The sequence below is a fragment of the Canis lupus genome, chromosome 25, assembly GCF_048164855.1.
Source record: "Canis lupus baileyi chromosome 25, mCanLup2.hap1, whole genome shotgun sequence".
NCBI classification, from domain to species: domain Eukaryota; kingdom Metazoa; phylum Chordata; class Mammalia; order Carnivora; family Canidae; genus Canis; species Canis lupus.
Window position 1 is genome coordinate 26224077 of NC_132862.1, and position 21183 is coordinate 26245259.

The 21183-nt window shown below is 41.3% G+C and overlaps 1 pseudogene; it reads left to right on the forward strand.

Moving 5' to 3' along the window:
* The first annotated feature begins 494 nt into the window (after positions 1-494).
* Positions 495-19604, forward strand: LOC140617390 (cationic amino acid transporter 3 pseudogene; annotated as a pseudogene).
* The last annotated feature ends 1579 nt before the right edge of the window (positions 19605-21183 follow it).

A 21183-nucleotide genomic window follows, 5' to 3' on the forward strand; every position in this document is an offset into this window, starting at 1 on the left:
TTTGGGGATGCTTGAGTCTATTCTCTAGTTTTATTCCTGGTATCACTGGAAACGTGGCTGAGGGGCCAGGATGGTTGGTGGTTTTAGAGGACCCTGTAGGAGATTCTGGGAGAGGCAGCTGGGGGTCGGGAGGGTTGCTTCTGTGTTTGTTCACAGGACTGCTGAGATCTGGGACTGGCTTCCATACCCTGAACTCCACCAAGCTCTCCACACCCTCCTTCTAATAGCCAGGACCTCCTCCAGGCCCAGGACCCTGGAGAACTTGTTTCCTTCCACATTCACATCTTGCTGCCTGCAAAGTCACCAGCAAAGCCCCATTTAAACCTTTAGTCCACTTCCTCACCATGTAGGGCTACACTGGTCTTCCATTGTCCCCCTCTAGTCTTCCTCCACCATTCCAGCTAAGCCACCTCCTTCCTACTTTCACTTCCTTCCCAGGCCCATTTTGCCCTTTGGCCTCAACAACCTGAGGCCCAGCCTGGTTAGTACTCAGACTTCCTGAGGCCCCTCCTCCTCAGGATCTTGCCTCCCCAGGGCCTCAACTCAATCAGGGCCTCTCTAAGCTCCACTCCAAGCCTGATTCTGGTTGGCCAAGCTCCTTCCTTGTCCATGGGTTTGTCTTGATCTTTCATCCCAAGTGTTTCTCCTCGGAGGCAGAAAAAGCCCCTGGGTAAGTGATTTCTGCTGTTAATAGAGTTGGCAGAAAAACCGAGACAGAGTCAGAGAGGAAGAAGACTGGGCTTGGAGCACCACTGGCTACAGAAGCCCTGTGGGGTTTAAGCAGAGGGTATTTCATGGCACCAGAGCTAGACTTTGATCTGGCTGGTGTAGACCACTACCTTGTGAGTTTGGGAAAAGCAGGTATGTTTGCTGGGGTCAGAGGGATTTGGAGACCTACACTCTGTTCTTCTCCAGAACAGAAAGGTTCTCAGCTCTGATGAGCAAAATATGAGTTAAGGGAGGTTATTCCTTGTAGCTTCTCCTCTAGCATCCTCCCACTGTTTGCCCTGCCCTCCTTTCCTTTCTGACCTGGTGCACAGCTTACTTTCTTCATCTTTGCCTCTCCCACAGGGCCTAGCACATAGTATGCTTAGACATATTCCTGGAATGAATGAAGGATTTTTCACTGGGTGATACTTCCTTCTTCATGTTTTACCTTGCTCCCTCACTGGAGTTTCAGAAAGTCTCTTCTCATATCTTCTTAGAGAAGACGCTGGTGTGCAATTTGTGGAATAGCAGGTCCAGTTTGATAAGGTGGTCACCCATCACCAGAAAGGACTTGGAGGCTTCTTCCTCCAGGCTCAAGGAGCTAGATATCTATTTTTATAGCTACTAAAGTTATCTCCCTGCCTTTCTTATCTAATTTTATTTTATTTTATTTTATTTTATTTTATTTTATTTTATTTTATTTTATTTTATTTTTTAGTGTCACTTTATTACTTCGTGTTATAGACTAGGCAAATGAGACTCCCAAGTAAAATAATTTGTGCATAGCAACAGTTCTGAAATGAGAAATACAGTCTGTGTGACTCCACAGCTGCTTCCTGCTTCACCACCCTGCCCTTGTAGACGTCTATAAGCTACAGCTCTTATACAGTGATTTCTTAATATGAACATAAAGAAAAGAGACAGATATGATAGTGCAATGAGTGGTGATTCTATTTCTGCACCATATCTTGCATTTCACTTATTCTTATCATACCTCCCACCATTTTTCTATTTCAGGCATTTGTTACATCCCATTTAGAGTTCCATAATAACCTCTTAATTATTCTCCTCTCTCTAGGTTCCATTCTACACCCAAATACTGTTCCCAAAGCATATCTTGTGTCATGTCATTCTTCTGTTTAAAACTGTTTCACGGTTTCTAATGATCTGTACTACAAACTTGAGTTTGTGCTCTTAATCTACACTGTCTCACTGTTCTTCTGCAAATCCCTCTGCTGAACTGGTGACATGTTTAATCTTCACTTTTACAAATATAAACTTTGCTTTCTCTGCTCACTCCACCTGGAATAACCCTCCTTTTGCCTTCATTTGTAGAAATGTTTTTCAACTTGAAATCAAAATGTTGTTCATTCAGTTAATATCACTCAGGTCCCCACTGGAAAGAGGTCTTTCCTTCCTGTTTCCGTGACGCTTTGTAGCTGTAAGACAACTGAAGTTATTAAGAATGTTGAGAGTGGATGTTGATATGAAAACTATTCCCCATCATGTATCTGCGTGTTTGTGTTCTTCCCTTTAGAGCTTCAGAGAGTAAGCTTATCCTTCTTCCAGTTGACCATCCTTCAAATATCTGAAGATAGTTTTCATATCTTATCTAATTTTAAAAAGTGTGGTGGTCATGGATTATAGGCCAGATCAGAATGTAGGTGGAAAGAGTACCAAAGTCCCATGAAGTGTGGCCTCTTAGTGGCCATTAAAACACTGAGTCACCAAGAGGCAGTTGGCTGTTATCACAAAACTTATTTGCACCTCTTTAATTTTGAAGACTCTTGGAGTCTTCAACTGTTACTGTGTACACTGTTGGCAGTAGGCCAACACCAGAAGCCAAGACAATACTTATTCATGAATGTCCCCTGTTTTTTGCATTACATGTGGCAAATGTTAATTTCTAGGTTTTCTTTCTCTTGCTCTCTAGCAGTTCTTGGTCTCCTTCTCTCCATTATCAATTGATATGTGTTATGTGCTTCCAGAAAGCGGATTCATTTTAATCTTAGTTAAAGCAAAAATTATGTGGAATGGTCAGTTTCTTTACCAAGTATGTTACAAATTTGGAAATCAGCCGCTGCCAGACTGGGATGGGAGTTGGGAGGTGCTGAGGGTGATAGGGTAGGTAGATGAGTTGGAGGAGGTGGCTGTATTTCCTCTTGGTCTAATTAGCAGACACTTTGGGGGCTGTCATGCCTTCAAGTTGTTTGCACCTAGTAATATTTACTTGGATAATTAGGGTTTCTAGCCTTATTGAGAGAACATGAAGCAGATTCTACCCTAACGACTTTTATATTAGAAAGGGAGACAAAGACTTCTAACAACTGCAAACAGAATATAGTACAAAGTGAAATAATAGTTGAGAGGATACCTGGTAAATGATTGATTTGGTAAAGTTACTCTCAGAAGGTTCCTGGGTGATAAGTTAGAATATTTTTATGTCTTAGCTGAATTTGGTTACTTCAGCTTCTTTTCCAACCTTTCAGGGAAGCTATGTGATTTTTACGTCCCTTTCTCCAGAGGAGAGGTTGTACATTCATTACTACTGCAGTGGTTTCTCTCATTTTTCCACTTTTGCACAAACCAAGACTGAGAATAATAATAATTATTATTATTATATTAATAATAATTACTATTATTATAATAACTATTATCATTATATGTTAGCATTAGATCTGCACTAATATTTTTTTGTAAATTTATTTTTTATTGGTGTTCAACTTGCCAACATATAGAATAACACCCAGTGCTCATCCCATCAAGTGCCCCCCTCAGTGCCCGTCACCCAGTCATCCCCACCCCCCGTTCACTTTCCCTTCCACCACCCCTAGTTCGTTTCCCAGATTTAGGAGTCTCTCATGTTCCGTCTCCCTTTCTGATATTTCCCACTCATTTTTCCTCCTTTACCCTTTATTCCTTTCACTATTTTTTATATTCCTCAAATGAATGAGACCATATAATGTTTGTTCTTCTCCGATTGACTTATTTCACTCAGCATAATACCCTCCAGTTCAATCCACGTCGAAGCAAATGGTGGGTATTTGTCATTTCTAATGGCTGAGTAATATTCCATTGTATACATAAACCACATCGTCTTTATCCATTCATCCTTCGATGGACACCGAGGATCCTTCCACAGTTGGCTATTGTGGACATCGCTGCTATAAACATCGGGGTGCAGGTGTCCCAGCGTTTCACTGTATCTGTATCTTTGGGGTAAATCCCCAGCCATGCAATTGCTGGGTCGTAGGGCAAGATCTGCACTAATATCTATAGCAAATATTTAACTGGATCTATTTTAAATGGGCAAATAAGATTTACTGGCTAAAGTTGTGGTGGAGCTTGTTTTGTGCTTTTGGTGAGGGGCAAGGAAGGAAGGTCCAGGAGAGGTTCTATTTACCGGATAATGGCCAAAGCTGAAGATGTAGCTTGAACAGATGTTTCCTTGGGAAACAGTTATAGACAGTGCCTAGATGAGGTGATTATTTCCTCTTTCCTGACACTATTTAAGGCTGACAAATGGTGCAAAGAACATACTCACTAGTCTTGCAAACATTGGGAAATGAGGTCCTTCTACTCTTTTATTTCATCAACTAGGAAGCAATTTGGGATCTCGACACGCCCTTGCCTCAAATTTTCATTTCTGATCGCAGAAAACCCTTCCTGGTTCATAGTTTATGTATCTCTTCCTTATTTTGGCAGGTGAAGAAATGTTCACAGAACGTCCTTAATTAAAAAAAAAAAAAAAAAAAAAAAAAGAACGTCCTTAATTTTAAGTTCCCAGAGTAGGGAATTCTCTATTTGCCACCAGTGTTTTGCTATGTACAACTGAGTGTATGATGATTTGGGGGTAATGGTGATGGTGTTGATAATTTAGGGGGAAGAAGAATGTTGCTTTTGATTGAGTTCTTTTGCACAAATAATCAGTGTGGTGATTAAATTTTCAAATTTGTAATTTGCCTTTGTATTCATTTACACATAGTTGAAATCTTATCTTTAATAGACTGAATCCAGTCTTTCTCACTTAGAAACTTTTTGTGGTTTCTACTTGATAGATCATCTAATTTTACACTTTAGACCCAACCTGATGTATACAGAACCCATCTGTGTAGGTATTTGCAGACAGTGTAGGAGAAATCGTAGCAAGTACAGAAAATTCTTTTCTCTGGGGGCTTTCAGTATAAGGGCATTCCATGGATATTTCCCTATCCTCCTGAAACAAGTGAAATCCCATTCTACACAGCATTCAATCCATTAAGCATTGTCCCACTCCTTCCACAGGCTAGCCTTACAGGTAGTTATTGTAGTTTAAGTATTATGTCATTTTGCCTAATGCTAAAGCATTGTGTGGCTTATTTTCCAAATACAGTAAAGCAGATAAAGGAATAAAACTCTGTGTTGTCTGTCTGTTCAATTGTCACACATCAAGGGGATGACACTGGAGCAAATCACTAATATCACCGATAACGTACTTTGCCTCAACTGACTTGGGTTACTTCATTTGTACTTTCACTTTGTTGTGGTGAAAGAGACTTGGACCTCAGTTCTGTGCCAGATCTCTGACATCCAAGCTGGGCTGGAGGGCCTAAGGTCCTTCCTAGGCTGTGGCCAGTTAACTCTTTGTACCTCAGGCTTCAGCTGAGGAAGGAAGGGCAAGTTGCAACCAACGTCAGGCAGAAGCTCTTCTCCTGGGCTCCACCTCACCACCTAATACTCCTACGCTTTTTCCTAACAGGGTGTTAACCCAGAAAAAAATTCTAGTCTAGTGAGTTATGCCACTGGACATTAAAGAGGGGAGACCAGAGGACGAGGACAGCATATTGGAGAGATCAGATATCTATCTGTAGATGTGCCCAGAGAAGCTTCCAAAAGGATAGTCATGTTGAACAGTGTTTGGAAAGAGCATGTTCTAATCAGAGAGGGACAGTATGTGTGAGGGCTGGTGTTAATGCCACAACATGTGCATGTGTGGTAGAAAATTTGTCCTGTTTGAGCAAGAGCTACAGAAAAGATTGTACTAAGAGTAAGTGGTAGAACAGTAAATAGAAAGCCTTGTAAATATAATCTTAGAAATTTGGACTTAATAGAGAGAAGGAAACTGCATGTCTTGTTGAGAGTGTTTGTGTCTGTCTCAGTCTGTCTGTCTTTTTAAGATTTGTGCTAAGAATCATTTTCCAGAAGGTGGGCGGAGAGAACTCAAACTTGTTTTCTCTTGCAATGTAGCAACCCAGAAGAATGTGATTTAGGGATTTATCACACCTTAAGGAAGGGAAACTCTCTTTAAGGGCTGCTGGGTGAATCTGAGTGAGAAGTGAGAGCATCTCATTGGTTAGAGTTACCACTTTTATGGACCAGGAGGGTGGTCCAGGAAGTAGGGTAAGAGGCTGACCCAGGATATGCAGCATTTGTAAAGGATAGAAACCTACCAGATAGAGGTCCAGTGTGGACAAGGTTCTAAATATCAGTGTGGCAACATGTGAAACTCTCACTTTTTCTAGGGTTTCCATCACACTCAAAGTAACAGCTAAAGTCCTCACAGTGACTCTCAGACCCTATGAGAAGGATCTGGTTTCCTGCTTTCTATCTGACCTCATCCCCTACTGCTTCTCCCTCACTTACTGTGTCCTGGACCCACAGGACTCCTTGTTATTCCTCAAAGACATCCAAGTACCACTTCACACCCATTAGGATGACTGCTATTCAAAAAACCAAAAAAAAAAAACAAAAAATGAAAACAAAAACAGGACAAGGAGTGTTGGAGAGGACGTGGAGGAATTGAGATGCTTCTGGTTACTGGTGGAAATGAAAAATGGTACAATCACGGTGGAAAACATTATGGTGATTTTTCAAAATTATTAAATATGCAACTAGCGGGAAGCCTGCATGGCTCAGCGGTTGAGCATCTGCCTTCTCAGGGCATGACCCTGGGGTCCTGGGATTCAGTCCTGTAACAAGCTCCCTGCGGGGAACCTACTTCTCCCTTTGCCTATGTCTCTGCCTCTCTCTGTGTCTCTGATGGATAAATAAATAAAATCTTTTAAAAAATGTAACTAGGGTATGTTCCAACAATCCTACTTCTGTGTATATATCCCACAAAATTGAAAATAGGGACTCAAGTGTCTTGTTCATAATAGCATTGTTCCCAAATTCTAAAATGTGAAATAACCAACATGACCACCAATGGATGAGTAGATAAACAAGATTTGGAATAGACACACAATGAGATATTAGTCAGCCTAAAAGAAGAATTAGTTCTCTATATGTTACAATGTGGATGAACCTTGAGACATTATGTTAAGTAGGAATAAGCAGATCACAAAAGGCCAGTATTGTAGAATTCTACTTATATGAGGTAGGTAGAGTAGTCGAAGTCAGAGAGACAGAAAGTAGAATGTTTGTTGCCAGGAGCTCCAGGGAGAGAAGAATGGGGAGTTATTTTTTAATGGGTACATAATTTCAGCTGAGAAAGATGAACAAGTTCTGGAGATAAATGATGGTGATGACTTCACAACAGTGTGTATATGAGACTTGGGTTGGACCATCCATTTTAAAGTCACAACACCCACTCTGAACACATACTAACATTTGCTTGCTTTCCTTTTCTCTGAAGCACGGATCACAAGTCCAACACGATATATATCCTTATTACTTATTTGTTTAATGTTTGCTTCCTAGTGCAGAAATGTTAGCTACTTGAGTGGAGGGTTGTTTTTGTTTTTGTTTGCATTATCTGGACTGTTGAATAAATAGAGAGCAGTATATTTATTTGTTGAATGAAGAAATGAAAGACGATGATTGGACATAGACTTCTAGAGAAGGCCCAACCAGAATGTGAAGTTGGGAAGGTGCTATTCTTCATTTGGTGTTGTTAAGTAATTTCTTCTACCCTGGATATGAGACTTGGCCCTAGTGTTCATGGTGGCTTTCCCTCTGTTTACCTTTCTGTATGTATTCTGACCTGTTTCCCACATTGGAAGTGTTTGTGTACACATGCACCACACTTAACTATAATTTAAAGCTCTCACCCTGAACTCAAAGCCTCTAGTATTGTTGTCCTGACTGCTCCCTACATGACTTGTTGGGCTGTTTGAGTGAGAAATTCAGAAATTCTGAGGAAGTTCAGTTATCCAAAAAGATTTATAATTCTTTGTTTGAGAGCCACTGATTTGATTGGCTCTGCAGCTTTCATTCTCTGAAAATTTTAAGGACTAAAGTATTTAGACTTTAGTGACTTTTTAGTCACTTTGGGATCACGAAGGAGCTGTGCTTGGATACAGAGGATTGCTATAATCTCTGAAGATGTTGCATTGAAAGTCCACTTTTCTGAAACTTTGAGAACTTGAAGATCTTTAACACCCTCAGTAGCCTTCCTTTCAAATATCAAATTTCTAGTAAAACAGTGTTGAAACTATCTTTGACAGCTATCATATGGTTTCACCCATCTGTGGAATTTAAGAAATAGTGCAGAGGACCATAAGGGATGGGAAGAGAACTGAATAGGAAAAAATCAGAGAGAGAGACACACAAACCATGAGAGGCTCTTAACTCTGAGAAACAAACTGAGAATTCCTGAAGGGGAAGTTGTTGGGGGGATGGGGTAACTGGGCAGTGGACACTAAGAAGGACATGTGATGTGATGAGCACTTGGTGTTATACACAACTGGTTAATTATTGAAAACTACATCTGAAAATGATGGCAATTGTTTGACAAAATAAATTAAAAAAAAGAAAAGAAACTATCTCTGAAGCTATTGAGGAGGAGCCAGCAGTCCAACTTCCTGATTGTCAGGAGTGTTAACACCCAGCCACAGGAACCAGTGGATCTTGCTGCCTTGAAAATGTTTTGAAAAGGAAAGGTCCAGAGTGAGGGTAGAACCCTTCTCAGGACAGAAGAATGAACACAATGACCTCAGGACAAAGGAGAGTGAGTGGGGCGGGCTGGGAATTCAAGACAGCTTGCAATTTAGTGCATGAATTGTTGGGTGTGACAGTAGTTCTTCATGGGGACTTGGGCTTTTGTTTTGTTTTGTTTTAGAGTTTCAAAGGAGCTCAGAGACTGAGAGAAACACTGGGAAGAGGAAGGAGGGAAGGAGGACTCAGGGGCATTATGGAATTCATGGACACCGGCTTCATGCTCTCTTATTTCTTCATTATTTAAGCACATCCTCCAAGTAATCACCTCCTTTGGGAGAGACTATTTTCTTTTTTTATACATTTATTTTTTATTGGTCTTCAATTTGCCAACATATAGAATAACACCCAGTGCTCATCCCATTGAGTGCCCCCCTCAGTGCCCATCACCCAGTCACCCCCACACCCCGCCCACTTCCCCTTCCAACACCCCTAGTTCGTTTCCCAGAGTTAGGAGTCTCTCATGTTCTGTCTCCCTTTCTGATATTTCCCACTCATTTTTATCCTTTCCCCTTTATTCCCTTTCACTATTTTTTTATATTCCCCAGATGAATAAAACCATATAATGTTTGTCCTTCTCCGATTGACTTATTTCACTCAGCATAATACCCTCCAGTTCCATCCACGTTGAAGCAAATGGTGGGTATTTGTCATTTCTAATGGCTGAGTAATATTCCGTTGTATAAATAAACCACATCTTCTTCATCCATTCATCTTTCGATAGACACCGAGGCTCCTTCCACAGTTTGGCTATTGCGGACATTGCTGCTATAAACATCAGGGTGCAGTGGTCTAGGTTTTTCACTGCATCTGTATCTTTGGGGTAAATCCCCAGTAGTACAATAGCTAGGTCGTAGGGCAGATCTATTTTTAACTCTTTGAGGAACCTGCGCACAGTTTTCCAGAGTGGCTATACCAGTTTACATTTCCAGCAACAGTGGAAGAGTGTTCCCCTTTCTCCACATCCTCTCCAATATTTGTTGTTTCCGGTCTTGTTAATTTTCCCCATTCTCACTGGTGTGAGGTGGTATCTCATTGTGGTTTTGATTTGTATTTCCCTGATGGCAAGTGATGCAGAACATTTTCTCATGTGCGTGTTGGCCATGTCTATGTCTTCCTCTGTGAGATTTCTCTTCCTGTCTTTTGCCCATTTCATGATTGGATTGTTTGTTTCTTCGGTGTTGAGTTTAATAAGTTCTTTATAGATCTTGGAAACTACCCCTTTATCTGATATGTCATTTGCAAATATCTTCTCCCATTCTGTAGGCTGTCTTTGAGTTTTGTTGACTGTATCCTTTGCTGTGCAAAAGCTTCTTATCTCAGTGAAGTTCCAGAAGTCCTAGCCTCATCAATCAGACAACAAAAATAAATAAAAAGCATTCAGCATACAGCAATTTGGCAGTGTGGCAGTTTACAAAATCAATGCCCAGAAGTCAGTGGCATTTCTATACACTAACAATGAGACTGAAGAAAGAGAAATTAAGGAGTCAATCCCATTTAAAATTGCACCCAAAAGTATAAGATACCTAGGAATAAACCTAACCAAAGAAGTAAAGGATCTACACCCTAAAAACTACAGAACACTTCTGAAAGAAATTGAGGAAGACACAAAGAGATGGAAAAATATTCCATGCTCAAGGATTGGCAGAATTAATATTGTGAAAATGTCAATGTTACCCAGGGCAATTTACACGTTTAATGCAATCCCTATCAAAATACCATGGACTTTCTTCAGAGTTGGAACAAATTATTTTAAGGTTTCTGTGGAATCAGAAAAGACACCGAATAGCCAGAGAAATTTTAAAAAAGAAAACCATATCTAGGGCATCACAATGTTAAATTTCAGGTTGTACTACAAAGCTGTGGTCATCAAGACAGTGTGGTACTGTCACAGAAACAGATACATAGATGAATGGAACAGAATAGAGAACTCAGAAGTGGACCCTCAACTTTATGGTCAACTAATATTCGACAAAGTAGGGAAGACTATCCACTGGAAAAAAAGACAGTCTCTTCAATAAGTGGTGCTGGGAAAATTGGACATCCACATGCAGAAGAATGAAACTAGAACACTCTCTTGCACCATACACAAGGATAGACTGAAAATGGATGATGGATCTAAATGTGAGACAAGATTCCATCAAAATCTAGAGGAGAACACAGGCAACACCCCTTTTGAACTTGGCCACAGTAACTTCTTGCAAGATACATCCACGAAGGCAAGAGAAACAAAAGCAAAAACAACTATTGAGAGACTATTTTCTAATTTCACTGATATTCACAGACCTAGGAAATGTCCTCAGGATATTCACTTGGAATAGATGATGGTATATGTTTAACTCTCCTGCTTATACCCCAGTTTGACTGTTTCTTTCCAAAACAACAGCAAAAGCAGAACCTTCTAGGAATCTCAAGATAACAAGAGTCAATAAGTATTTTCATACATTCATTTTCTCTGCCCTAAATTCTTTTTATGGTTGCTTGGCATAACCTTCTCCTGGGGAGTGAGAACTGGGGATAAGAATGTATAATTTAGAAGTAGGAAGATGTATATGGACCCTGGCCTAGCCTTCTGGATGCTTTAGACTATAAAAGTATTTAAGGAGACATCTAGAACACTAGCTGACAGAAATAGAAAATTAGTTTTAGCTGAGCATCAGGATGGACAATAAAAGGGGAGGAAGGTTGGTAATGGGGATCAGTCAGAATGGCTTAAGAACGGCTTTCTAGATGTTGGGGAAAGCCTTTAGAATAATGTTAAGAAGATCTATAGTGCCAAGAATAGACAGAAGGAATGAGGGGAGTAACCCTAACAGGGCAGATACCCAGGCCACAGGCTCATCCCAGGAAGGGTAAGTCAGGATGTAAGAGCTGAATTAGAAAGGAGGTGATGGGCCTGATGGTCAGGGAAGAATAAGGGTGGGACTCTGACCAGCTGATTCGGAGATCTGGCCTGAACTTAAACCATTAGAATACTCAGATTATTGCATGGAGAAAGAGCATTTCTAGATATGGCATTTGAGGATGATCTTTCTCTGTGTTGTTATAGGGTGGATTTGTAGTAGGCTCACTCAGGATTCCCAATCATGGGTTTGTTTTCTTTTCTATAAGATTGCTTGTTCATTAGGCAGCCCAGGTGGCTCATCGGTTTAGTGCTGCGTTTGGCCCAGGGCGTGATCCTGGAGACCCGGGATCTGGTCCTATGTCTGCCTCCCTGCATGGAGCCTGCTTCTCCCTCTGCCTGTGTCTCTGTCTCTCTCTTTCTCTGTGTCTCTCATGAATAAATAAATAAATAAATCTTTAAAGAAAAGATTGCTTGTTCATGTACTTGTTAGGCCTTAACCTCTTGGAGTCATGTAATTATTTGATTTTCAGATGCTTTGTTCTTTGAACTGCTTCTCTGGCATCTTCCTCTTTTAGTCTGTAAGCCACTTTCCTTCATCTTCAGTAAATTGGAAAGGGAGCATGGACCACCCTGCACAACACAATTGAGGGAAACAGAAATTATGAAAAGTATTAGCCCTTTCTGACCCTGCCATTCAGATGATCCTCTGGGATTCCTGCTCAAGGTCTATGATATGGACTTTAGAAGAGTGTATGATATTTTTTTGAGGTGACTAACCTCATGGGGTGGTGTGATTCAAGCACTGTGAAGAACCACTGTCGTGTCTTAGCTGGGAGGGAGGTGGCTGGGGACAGTTCCCCAGAAAGAGAAACCTAGTACAACCATTCTTAGTACCAACTACAGGAGCCTCCAAGGACAGCTGAAGGACCTGAAGGAGAAAGAGGAATTGGGAAAAGGAAAAGGAGTTCAGAAGAAACTAGTAGGAGGGGTGCCCCATCTTCCCTTGTTTTTCATCCTCTTTCTAGTAGGTATTCCTTCTTTGTATTCTCCATATTCTACATACATATCTTTGTATCTCCATTCTCCATATCCAGATTATATAATTCTGGCTCCTCTTCTTTTTTTTTTTTTCTTTTTTTAAAGATTTATTTATTTATTTATTTATTTAAGATTTATTTAAAGATTTATTTATTTATTTATTCAGAGAGAGTGAGAGAAAGGCAGAGACACAGGCAGAGGGAGAAGCAGGCTCCATGCAGGAAGCCTAACATGGGACTCAATCCCGGATCTCCAGGATCACACCACGGGCTTCAGGCGGTGCTAAACCGCTGCACCACCAGGGCTGCCCTCTGGCTCCTCTTCAACTTAAATCTACTGACTGCCTACCATTTATTAGCCCCTGTACTCGGTCCTCTCATAACATTATCTCCTGCAATCCCTGTATTGAACCTGCAGTGAACAGAGTGTGGTCAGTCTCTTCCTCAGTCATGGCATCTTCGCACCATCACTTCTTGTCAGGCCCCTTTTCAGTTCATTTTATTTTCCTTTTTCATCCTTACCTCTATTCTTGTTTCCCCTCCTTACTGGAGGACCTTGCTTTGGTGTAGTTAACAATGTTCTTCCAATCCATGCTCTACATGTATATTTAGATACATTTACCCATTCAACAACTATAGTGCCCAATTGTGTGTGTGTGTGTGTGTGTGTGTGTGTGTGTGTTCTTAATTCCACTAAGATTGTGCTTAAGAATGGTGGCACAAGTGACACCCCCACAGCAGTTCATTATGGTTTGTATCTTCTCACTGAATTCTCAAGCTGAGCCAGGGAGGCCAGTCAAGTAGTTTTCTTCTAGATGAGGTAACTGAGGCATAAATGTTAAGCAAATCACTATAGTTTATGTAGCCAAGTGAAAGGTCCAGGATTCACATCCAGATTTTGTGTCATAATGATCATTATTCTTATCACTACAGTACCAGGCACTGTCTCTTCCAGAAATAAGATGAGGCATCTGTAGACAACGATGATATTATTTATTATTATCATTATCACTATTATTGCTTGTTTTCAATGCCTGGTCTGACTCAGTAAGCCTGGACCTCCAAGTGTTTAGTAACAAAATGAATGAGAATATCAAATTAGAGTCCTTAGCTTTCAAGGCAAATTATTTGGAATAAAACTCTTTCCATGTCTCGTGAGGGGTAGCTAACAGGCTTCAGTTTTAGCAGGTGATTTTGGGCTAGATATCTATAAAGACTAATTTATTATATTGTTTGGGGACTTTGGATCATTTTCAATTTTACATTTGAGGTAGATGATATTAAGTCCATATTGTGTGCTGGGCATGTGCTAGGCAGTCAGCTACATATCTCACAGGCATCATTTCACTTACACCTCACAACTACCCGATGAGGGATTCACTTTTTCTCCCATTTGACTGTTGTGGAAACTAAAGCCCCAAGAGGTGAACTAATTTGCCGCCTGGGTGTGAGGTTGAGTTGAGTTTTGAAACTGAACAGTCTACCTGCAGAGCCTTACTCCTAGACACTAAATTGTGCTGTCTTTCTGCGAAGGAAGCTTTTACAATTTATTCCCTTTGAAACTGACGACAATTTCTTGTCAGGTGGATGGTTCTTGTCAGGTGGACTGGAGAGCAGTCATGTGAAGTATGAGTGGAATAATATCTCCAGAGGGAGAGAATATGAAATTTATAAATATTACCCAGATGTCTCTGGTAGGCCTCCTCTGTCTCCTGAAGTGAGGACCTCAGCCTTCGGACATTATACCTAGGTTATACAGCCTGATCATGATGCCTTTCAAAAAGTAGGGATTCTCCAACTAGGCATAGGTAGTTGGTTGCCTATAATCTAAGACAGCCCGATATTTTAAAAGAAAGTGTCCTCAACAGAGCAGGCTGGAAGCTGCAGGTGTCAAGAGGAACACTATCAGTGCCAGACAGTGAGGACTGTCAAATCAAAAACTAGTGACCAATTTGTCATAATGGAGGGTAGTTTTTATGATTACAGGAAAAAATGTGCTTTGTTTTGCAATTATGTCTCTGTATTTATAGGTACAGTATGAATATACTTTGTGCTTCATCATTTTTGTAAATTTATTTTTTTAGGAAAAATTGCTGAAAAAATAATACCAAATATTTGAAGTAGGAGATTGAAATGTTATCAAATGTTAAAAAAAAAAGTGTCCTCAAAGGCAAACAATTCTTTATCACCTTGTATGGCTCATTCCTGCTATGAATGACATGCAGTGAAGGTTTTGTCACAGGTGATGTTCCCTACACACTTTTCACTTTCATGGACTTCTACAAGGAAGGTAATACCATCTACATATTTACTGAGCAAGGTTTTTAAGGTTTGCATGGCTACAAAGTAGCTATCTCAAAGTCATGTAGGCAGGAATTCTGGATTATGCTCTCTTTTAGGTTTTCTTCTCAGTGTGGTCATTTGTTCCACAAATACTTCTTGATCATCTAACTCACAGTTTATTGGCGGAGACAGGAGGCTGATCTGGAATTCTGGCACATTAGGATCAATGGCACATGGGGGATCCTGTGTGCTATGAGAGTACATAGGGAGGGCACCACAAGGGTCAAGGGAGGCTTCTTGGGAAAGCACTCTTGAGCTGAGAACTGAAAATGAAGTGGGGATAGCTAAGCGAAAGGACCAAGAGGGCATTAGAGGCAAGGGAACAGGGTGAGTGTAGAATTTTGCAGCTCGGGTAGGAACTGAGCAGGGGATGAGACTAGAAGGACAAGTACATTGATACTGTAGAAATGTTCTATCAGGGAAGAGCTGACCTGCCTTATGTATCTCACCTACTGATTGGTAAATCATAACATTGGAGCTGGTGAGTCGCAAACAAGGAGTCTACATGGATTTATAGACAGAAGGTCTGACCCATAACCCAAAAGTTCCTTTTGATCATCCATAGAGAAGACTTTTCAATTTTGACTTCATCTTTATGTCTTTAAAATCTCTGACAATATTTTGTAATCTTCTCTCAAAACCAAAGCTTCAGTAAGGTGGAGAAAAGGGGCTGCATCACTGTCTGCTGTGTTCTCCACTACTCATTTCCGGACATTGCTGTGAATTTGTCACCCAAAGCCTTGTTCCCCTTGGGGAGAGGACCATTTGAATAGCAGCAGGGAAGGAGAGGGTAGGATGAACCATATGTAGCATTTGTTCATTGAGAAAATATATTTAATATTTTCAGACAATGGTTCGTGGGAGTTAGAAAAACTCCATGTGACAAATTAATAGACAGTTACACTCAAATGCTTTAATACCTACTCACAGAGCAGGGCAGGGTCTCCAGGCCCCTGGCAGCTGCCATCACAGATGGTGCAGGATGTTTATAAAGCACTGGCCAGTGAGGAGACTGTCTGCAGAAGTCAGCTCACCTTCTCTTTTGGAACCCAGAGAGTGGGGAGTCTGAGGAATTGTTTTGGTTGTGAGCTGTTGAGCTAGGTGACTTACTTCTTTTCTCCCTATTCATCACATCCTCATAAATGTGCACATAAAAGTTGAGTGAGTTTTTGAGTAGTTGGTTTAGGCGAGGTGTATTGAATGTCAGAATTCACAAAACCACCTTCCTGGCTCTTCTCACTTCTCAGTCCTGGACCTAGGGTGGTACTGCCCCCATTTCTCTAGTGTTACCTTCCCAGGAATCCTGGTCCTTTCCTTTTTGCAGGTGGTTATGAAGGTCTTGCCCCTTCCTCCCTCTTCCTCTCTGTTCACAGGACACCTGTGGGCCTAGGTAGGTAATGGGAAGGGGTGGACTGTACATTCTTGGGCATCAGTACAGCTGAATGGATGAGGCAGAATGAGGATAAAGGGGACCAAATCCCTGTCTATCCTGACCATCTGGTTTTGGGGCTAAGTGTTGTAAGACTGAAGGATCTCTATTTGTATATTAAACTCAGATGATTTTTTAAAAATGAGTCTGTAATTGCAATGAGGCCCACTAGTCCCTGATTTTATGTGTCATAATTCATGTTCAAGCACTGCACACACATCCAGTGTGTAATTTATTCATGCCCTGCTGTGTCTTACAGGTTAATTAGTACATGAAGCTACAGGAATTTGATGAACCCAAATGGGATTATGTCATGTGGTGTGTAAAAAAGAAGAATGTTGAGAGGTATTTGGTACTTTTTCTGTGGAGGAAAACTGAGTTGATCTTTCTATGATGTCCTTTGGTGTCACTTTCTGTGATATTTGGGCTGCAATATGTGATGTGGTTTCTGAGCTTTGGTTGGTGGGTTGAAAAATGGAGTCAGTAAATATTTATTGTCTATTCTGTTTTAGGCATTATGAAGGGTCACCACATACCAGAGGAAATATGAAGCAGCAGCTTTGAAGACTGAGCAACCAATTGAGGCATCCCCAACCCAACTGGGCTTAACGCAGCTTCACTGAACCTGATCTGAGACTCACAGCTCCCCGGGATTGCTACAACTCTAGCTAGAATGCTGTGCCAGGCACTCCGAAGATTTGGTAAAAAGCTGGTGCGCAAACATCCACTGGAGCTACCTGTGGCTGAGACTGCCCCTGCTAGAAGCTTGAGCACTCTGGATTTAGTGGTCCTCGGTGTGGGCAACACCCTGGGTGCAAGTGTATATATTTTGGTTGGGGAGGTGGCTAGAGATCAAGCAGGACCATCTTTAGTGATTTCCATTTTGGTGGCTGGCCTAACTTCAGTGTTGGCTGGGCTGTGCTATGGAGAGATTAGTGCTCGGGTTCCCCATTCTGGCTCCGTATATCTCTACAGCTATGTCACTGTAGGTGAACTCTGGGCTTTCATCAGTGGCTGGTTCCTCATCCTCATCACTTTTGCTCGTACGGGCGTTAGGATCTGGGCCTGGACCTTATTCTTTGACAATCTTTTTGGGAACAAGTTCTCCCTGACCTTGCAGGAGACTTTTTTACCACAAGCTCCTGGTGTTTTTGTAGAAATTCTAGGCTTCATTGTTATGTCCTTTCTTTTGTTGCTCATGGAATTGCTGACTAGAAACATTAGGCAGCTTTCACTGGTTACCAAAATGCTCACTTTGATGAAAGTATTGGTTCTTGGTTTTGTCATCATCTCTGGCTTCCTGAAGGGGGACCTGCACAACTGGAAGCTCACAGAAGATGACTACATAAAGGCTGGACTCAATGACACCTCTAGCTTGGGCCTTCTGGGCTCTGGAGGACTTGTGCCTTTTGGCTTCCAGGGGATTCTCCGTGGATCAGCTACCTGTGTCTTTGCTTTTACAGGTTTCAACATTATTGTTACCAGGGTTGAATTAGCCCAGAATCCCAAGTGTTCAATCCCCAAAAGCATTATGATTTCACTGTTTATCTGCTTTTTGGTGTATTTTGGTGTGTCTGCGGCACTTACACTTATGGTGCCTTACTACCAACTTCAACCTGGGAGCACCTTGCCTGAGGCATTTCTCCATATTGGCTGGGCCCCTGCCTACCACTTTGTAAACTTTGGATTTTTCTGTTGTCTTTCTACCAAAGTCTTTGGCAACATGTTCTACATACGTCAACAGGTATACATGATGGCAAAGGATGGCCTCCTATTCCCTGTCCTTACCAGGATCCAAACCGGCACATATATGCCCATTCTGGCTACCATGATCATTTTCATAGTTGCAACAATCATGACATTCTTCCTTGGATTCACTGATCTCTTGGACCTCAGGTCAACTGGGGTCTTGTTAGTTTTCACTCTGCTGGCTTTTATTGTTCTCATCCTCAGGTATCAGCCTGAAAGGAAGAATGGGGGAAAAGAAGCAGAGGTACTTGGAGAGAATGAGGGAAATGAAGTGCAGGTGCAGGAAGAGAATGAGGGAAATGAAGCACAGGTGCAAGAGGAGAATAAGGGAAATGAAGCACAGGTGCAGGAGGAGAGTGAGGGAAATGAAGCAGACGTGCAGGAGGAGAACAGACCTGCAGCTGAGAGTTTGACTCTGCAGGCACTATTTTTTCCAGGCAATCCCACCCCCACTGCACTCTCTGGCTGGGTTGTCTCTGTTTGCTCCTCACTGCTTGTTCTGCTGCTGACTCTTCTCTGTCTGGTGCTGGCCCGGTGGCCAGTTCTGCTTTCTGGAGACCCAGTGTGGATCACAGTAGTTGTGCTGCTTCTGGTGCTCATCACTGGGATGACTGGGGTCATCTGGAGGCAGCCACAGAGCTCCTCTCCCATTCACTTTAAGGTACCTGGTCTGCCTCTCCTCCCGCTCCTGAGCATCTTTTTGAATATTTACCTTATGATGCAGATGACAGCTGGCACTTGGGCTCTACTTGGTTCCTGGGTCCTGGTTGGATTTGCTATCTACTTTGGTTATGGGATCCGGCACAGCCAGATCCCTTAAACCCACTTCATTTAGGGCAAAAACTATAGATCTTGAACTTAGCAGAGCCAGTACATATTTGGTTTGATATCATCACATGAACGCAATCTGGTTACTCTGCACAATAATGGGGAGTGCTCTTGAGCACGTGGACAGCTATGCCTCCCTTGGGACATCTGTAGAGGAACATTGATAATGCTCTTTATTTATTGTGAAGGATATTTCTTTTCTATCTCTCTCGTCTACTTTTCAGTTGTGTTTCTACTATATACTGGCTTTAAAAAGTTCTTATTGAAAGAACTAGAGGGGGATGCCTTGGTGGCTCATCAGTTAAGTGTCTGCCTTTGACTCAGGGTGTGATCCTGGAGTCCCAGGATTGAGACCCACATCAGGCTCCCTGCATGGAGCCTGCTTTTCCCTCTGCCTGTGTCTCTGCCTCTCTCTCTCTCTTTCTGTGTCTCTCATGAATAAATAAATACAATATTTTTTTTTAAATGAAAGAATAGAGGGGGGCCTAGGTAGGTTAGTTAGTTCAGTGTCCAATTCTTGATTTTGGCTCCAGTCTTATTCTCAGGATCCTGAGATTGAGCCCCATGTCAGTCTCCATGTCTGGTGTGGAGCCTCCTTAAGAGTCTCTGTCCCTCTGCCCCTCCTCTCACTCATGCTCACTTTCTCTCTCTCTCTCTCTCTCTCTCTCTCTTTCTCTCTCTCTCCTCTCTCTATCTCTCTCAAATAAGTAAAGACATAAGTCTGTAAAAAATAAAAGCTTGAATAAATGGTTTTCTTTTCTTTGGATTAATTTTCAATAGTGGAAATACTGATATTTCTGTATTTTGGGGCAGAGCTTCTATACTGATTTCCATAGTGGTATTATGAAATACATCCCATCAACAGTGCATGAGGGTTCCGTTTTCTTCACATCCTCACCCACATTTCTTATTTTAATGTCTTTTTTATTTTAGCTATTATGACTGGTATAGTGTTATCTTATTTAGTTTTTTTTAAATGCTCCTCTTTATTTTTTTAGTAAATTTATTTTTATTGGTGTTCAATTTGCCAACACATATAATAACACCCAGTGCTCATCCCGTCAAGTGCCCACCTCAGTGCCCGTCACCCAGTCACCCCCACCCACCTCCCCTTCCACCACCCCTAGTTCGTTTCTCAGTTAAGAGTCTTTCATGTTCTGTCTCCCTTTCTGATATTTCCCACTCATTTTTCTCCTTTCCCTTTTATTCCCTTTCACTATTTTTTATATTCCCCAAATGAATGAGACCATATAATGTTTGTCTTTCTCCGATTGACTTATTTCAGTCATATTTAGTTTTAATTTACATATCCATGATAGTGATACTGAGCATCTTTTCACGTGTTTGCTGCCCACCTGACATGTCTTTTGAGATAAATGTTGATTCAGGTCCTCTACCCATTTTTTAATGTATTATTTGTGTTTCTTTGGGTTTCAGTTATGCAAGGCCTTTATGTATTTTGGACATCAACCCCTTATTGGAAATATCATTTGCAATATCTTCTCCCATTATACTTCACCTTTTGTTTTGTTGGTAGTTTCCTTTTCTGTGCAAAAAAAGTTTTATTTATATGAATTCAAAAATGGTATATGCACTCCTATGTTTTTTTATAATAGCCCGGATATGTAAACATCCCAAGTATCCATTGAAAGACTAATTAATAAAGAAAATGTGTGTGTGGGGGACAAGATGGCAGAAGAGTAGGGTCCCCAAGACACCCGTCCCCACCAACTTACCTAGATGACTTTCAAATCATTCTGAAAACCTACGAAATCGACCTGAGATTTAAAGTTAGAACAGCTAGAATGCTACAGAGAGAAGACTTTGTGCTTCTAATAATTACAACTGATTTTTAACTACTCTGCACAGAACAAAATGACTAGAAGAACTCACCACAAAAGAAAGAATCAGAAACAGTCCTCTCTCCCACAGAATTACAGAATTTGGATTAAAATTCGATGTCAGAAAGCCAATTCAGAAACACAATTATAAAGATACTGGTGCCTCTGGAAAAAAGCACAAAGGATTCAAGGGACTTCATGACTGCAGAATTTAGATCTAATCAGGCCAAAATTAAAAATCAATTAAATGAGATGGAATCCAAACTGGAGGTCCTAACGACAAGGGTTAATGAGGTAGAAGAACGAGTGAGTGACATAGAAGACACTTTGATGGCAAGGAAGGAAACTGAGGAAAAAAGAGAAAAACTATTAAAAGACCATGAGGAAAGATTAAGGGAAATAAATGACAGCATCAGAAGGAAAAATCTACATTTAATTGGAGTTCCAGAGGACGCCAAGAGGGACAGAGGGGCAGAAAGCATGTTTGAA